The sequence below is a fragment of the Cupressus sempervirens genome, chromosome 1 (assembly GCF_028749045.1).
Source record: "Cupressus sempervirens isolate cs-2001-9-10 chromosome 1, ASM2874904v1, whole genome shotgun sequence".
Classification (NCBI taxonomy): Eukaryota; Viridiplantae; Streptophyta; class Pinopsida; order Cupressales; family Cupressaceae; genus Cupressus; species Cupressus sempervirens.
In genome coordinates this window covers 393,832,334-393,837,468 of record NC_143118.1, presented here as the reverse complement: position 1 = coordinate 393,837,468, position 5,135 = coordinate 393,832,334, and the positions used below count along the sequence as shown (strand labels likewise).

At 38.0% G+C, this 5,135-nt stretch overlaps 1 pseudogene; it reads left to right on the top strand.

The window, feature by feature from the left end:
• The first annotated feature begins 968 nt into the window (after window positions 1–968).
• Window positions 969–2,218, top strand: LOC149577951 (chalcone synthase 7-like; annotated as a pseudogene).
• The last annotated feature ends 2,917 nt before the right edge of the window (window positions 2,219–5,135 follow it).

The window sequence follows — 5,135 nt, the reverse complement described above, 5'->3', positions numbered from 1 at the left end:
GCAATTCATTAACTCTAGGCACATAATATTAATTCAAAATAAATTACACTATTGAGAGGATCTTCACACTCCAGATCTCTTGTTCATGAATATCACCTTTGAGAAAGGACGGCGTTTTTAATTTGAGAGGCCGGAAGACATTTTTAGATTATATCGGTTCATCGAGCATTCCACATGGGCATACTTGCCATTACTAGATAGGAAATAATACTATTTAATTTTAGTACTCCATTTACACGTTTTTCAGTTTGCAGGTCTCGTGACATCTTCAAGACTCACTCCATAGATTTCATCAGCAGCCCACCATTGTGGGATCTCATTCACCCATTATGTCTGCCTGCACAGAATTCCGCCTACAACTCACTTTTTAACGTTGCCATTAAAGGTTGGAAACGTGTAAGAGCAAACTAAAACACATGTTTCGTAACGGGACAGTTTCTTGTTTTTTCTTCCTTGTGTCTATAAAACATGAAGGCAATGGTGAAAGCAAAGAAGCACAATAATGATAACTAAACCAACAACAAAGTAATGCATCGAGCTTTCATTTAATTTACCCACATCACATCACATACCTAAAGCTTTCATCATAAAAGAACCACGGCCAAAGTACAGAATGAAAACAAATCAGTAAGAAATAAACATCACACAGGAAGAAATTAAGTCTGTAAAAGTAAGTCAAACTTTGACTATTTAACACTTTTGCACTAGGAATCAAACTTTAGTGTATGATGTTTAAGCCATGCAGAAATGTGCACCCAAAATGTACCTGCAAAGAGGAAAACAGTAAGGGCCCGTTATACACGAAACTAGGGATAACATTCTTCATTTAGTCGCTTCTACTATTTTTCTCATGAGCCACTCTTGCTTATAAATACACCCCTTCCCCTACATTCCTGGCGTATTAAGTTACTTAGTTTCATAGTGCATAACTAGCATCTAGCTGCGCTCATAGTTAGAGATAGAGCAGCATGCAGGGAGGGAAGAGTATGGTGGATTTGCAGGCAATGAGGAAAGCCCAGAGGGTTGATGGACCTGCCTGCATCTTGGCCATCGGAACTGCCACTCCTCCCAACGTATTTGAACAAAGCGAATACCCCGAATACCCCGACTACTAATATTCAAGGAGAAATTCAAGCGAATGTGTAAGCCCAGATGCCACATTTACATAGCTTAATATTCATTGATTTACATGATTTCTATGTCTTAGTGGTTACGGGGAATGTTATGTTGCAGGCGAGAAGTCGATGATAAGGAAGAGGTACATGTATCTAACGGAGGAGATATTGAAGGAGAATCCCAACCTATGCACCTACATGCCCCCTTCATTGGATGCTTGGCAAGAGATGGCGGTGGCGAAGGTGTCGTGGCTGGAAAAAGAGGCGGCTTTGAAGGCGATAAAGGAGTGGGGGCGGGCAAAGTCGGAGATCACCCATCTGGTTTTCGCATCCACAAACGGAATGGATATGCCTGGCGCGGACTACTAGCTCTGTAAGCTGCTGGGGCTGCGGTCATCAGTGAAGAGAGTGATGATGTACAACTTGGGGTGCTACGCAGGAGGGATGGTGCTGAGAGTGGCCAAGGACATCGCGGAGAACAACGGGGGAGCCCGAGTTCTGGCCGTGTGCAGTGAGGTCACGGCCGCCTCTTTCTGTGGCACATCCGACACTCACATTGACGGTCTTGTCGGCCACGCCATCTTCGCTGACAGCACGGTGGTCGTGATCGTGGGAGCAGACCCCGTTGATGAAATAGAGAAGCCCTATTTCAAGCTCCTCTGGACTGCCCAGACAACGCTGCCCGACTGCGAGGGCACCATCAACGGCCACACGAGAGAGGCCAGACTCGTCTTCCACCTCATGGAGGAGTTGCCCGAGCTCATCTCCAACTACGTCAAAATGGCTCTGGTGGAGGCATTCTGGCAATTCAACATCTCCAACTGGAACGAACTTTACTAGGTGGGCGGGCAATTCTAGACCAAGTGGAGTCGAAGCTCAGGTTGGATCCGAGAAAGATGAGGGCGAGTAGAGAGGTGTTGAGGGAGTACGGGAACATGTGGAGCGCTAGTGTGCTGTTCGTGTTGGACGAGATGAGGAAGTCGTCTAAGGAAAATGGATGTGTGACGACAGGAGAAGGGGTGGAGATGGGAGTGCTACTTGGATTCGGCCCCGGAATCACCGTGGAGACCGTGGTTCTCAAGAGCGTTCCTCTCCTACCTTAAACGATCCTTCTATCATCCTCTGAATAACAGCGGCGTCGTCGTTAATTTAGCCGTATTTGCTATAATACTGTGGTGTAAGATGCCAACTACTTTCTTTATTAGTTTAGTTCCTTGTAAAGGGAGGATGACTACTACATATTAAGGTTTTATAGGCTAAAAGCCTTAAATAGTTAAAGTTGACGTATTTTTTCAAAGCTTAATTTTTTCACTAGTGTGTTTGGGATGATGATGTTTATTTATATGGAACAAAGATTGTAATAGGAGAGTTATGGGCAATACAATACTTGGTCACTTCTTTTTTACTTGGCCACTTCTTTTTAGAAGTGCGTCCTTACACAATTTAATCTAATGTGGCTGTATTCTCCACATAAATGGCATTTTCCCTAGTTGTTCTAGTCCCAACCAATAAACATTATTTATTTGGTTCCATTGTGTTGATTATTTGGATTCCATTGATTTGATCTACACTCAAAAGATTTGTGACAATACTTGTGACATGTGAAACAGTTTTCTTTAAACCTTGATTTGGTTCTGCATTCATTTGTGTTGTGTCCATACTTGTTACAATTATAGCAATAACCTTTGAACTTGGGCTGCATAGTATTACTCTAGAAAATGTTTGATGTGTGACCTAATTTTCCAAAATTGTTACATGTAGCCCTTTTATTCTTCTGTGCTCCTTGGTGTAATGATTCCTCTTGATTAGTATACCCTAAGCCAGTTGTGGCTTTAGGTCTATTTTGAGTTTGTTCATACAATTGGTTCACATTTTCTTGTGACCTTAACCTTCTTTCATTGAGTTCCTTTTCAATTCTTTGTTCATTTTGGAATATGTCATTCTCTATTCTTTGATTGGTGATTTGATGATTTACATCATCTAGTTAATTTGACATGTCTATCTGATGTTGAGATAACTACTAGATTTCATTGGTCTTTTCATCTAATCTTGTTGCAAGTAATATTTTATCTTCATTTTCCATTTCTTTGTCATTCACTACTTTGTTCCTTTTTTCCATGACTTCACATAGCCTGACCGAGTGAATTTCTTGTTCTCTTTTCAATTTTCTTACTTCTTCTTGTAGAGTGGTATTCCTTTATAATACATCTTCTATGGTTGCATCTACTTCTTCTGAATGTCTTTCTCTGCAAAGGTCTTCTACTCTTTCTTCTATGTGTAGATTGGCATTCATCTATATAGCCAATTCTTTTCTTCTCTTTAGGGAGTGAGTGAGTTGCTCCTTGAGTTTCCTGACTCATTCCATAGCCATATGTAGATCAAGTTTGTCATTCTCAATAGCTTTTTCTATCTTATACACTTCCATTTCCTCAAATCTTTACTCTCAAGATGTTAATCCTCTTATAGGAGAACCTTCCTCTGATGCCAATTATTGGAAAATAAATGACATATAGGAGATTGAGAAGGTGAGGGGGTGAATCAGAAACCACTTAAAACTTTTTGCTTTGAATATTTCTGCTTTACTTTATTAGATTGTTTAATCTACTATCATGCATCTTTACTACAAAGAGGGGGGGTTAAAGACAAAATTTGAGATGAATTTTTAATAAATTATCTTCATTCAAGACAAATAAAAAGTTGTGTATTGTCTTGAATATGTCTTTAAGGAAGCATCTTAAGATATTGTCTTTAAAAATTGTATCTAGAAGACAATATGAAACAGAAGTATTTTTGTCTTACAAAGACAACTTTTAAAGACAATATATTAAAATGGTCAATTGAAGACAAATGTGACACAATAAGAAAATTTATTTCTGTCTCACATGAAGACAATTCATTACAAATTCATCTCAAAATTTGTCTTTCACCCACCCCTCTTTCTAGTCATGCGAAAAGTAACTTTAGTGCATACACTACAATTGGATCCTATTTTGTCCTTACTCTTTTGCACCAATTATAACTCAAAATGATCAAGTGATTCTCATATACATGAGTGTTAATCCTATGGAAAGATCTAGTTTAGAGATAGATACCCAAGTTAGAAATACTATTTAGAAAATGAGAAGATGATCAATGCATCTCATAAAACAATATGTGTTCAATTTCTGAATTCTACAAACTTTATCAAACAATTTCAGTCTAGTAGATTCCTACTTAAACCATCTATAAGTCATTAGTGTCGAGTTATTACAATGTGATATTTTCAATTGAAAAAAAAACAAACATCATCTTAGACATAGTCATAGCTTCTATTTAAGAGATCTCACTTCTCCCTAACACACAACACACATCATCTTTGGTTCTACAAAAATGTCGAAGAGAAACAAACACACAAATCATTCACCCACACAGAAAATGACCAGCACTACATAATTTGTTTTTCTAAATCTGTAGCCATACATTTATGCCAACATAGCCTCCAATAACAAATTCTAATGGTGGATACATAACTGCTCCAGTGAAAAAATAATTAGTGCCGAGCAACACTTGTATACCACCATCTCAAGTCTTTTCACCTTCTTAATAATACAACATTTTGATTTCCATACTATAAAAGCTCTGTTACTGCTCACAATTAATCTCCACTAAGTGTGCTGAAAAAATACTGTGAAAAAATATGTTACTGCCCAAAATAAGTCTTCACTAAGTGTGCTAAAAAATACATGAAGCTAATAAGTTGATCTTAGTTAATCATGTGTTGGCTGAGAAAAAAATTTAAATGTCAAAACTAAAATGTTACATTGACTATTGTACATCAAATATTTAACTCCAAATGAGCATGAATTTATGATACAAGTTTCAGTTGGTCAAGATGAACGACTCTATATTCCTGATGCTAAGGAGGAATAAAGACAGTGTGGATTTTTTTAAAATGATCAAGTGTAGATGTAAACATAATTCAATGTCATGAATGTCACAAGTTTGATAATAAGTTGTTGGAAAAGAAAGAGTTTAAAATCA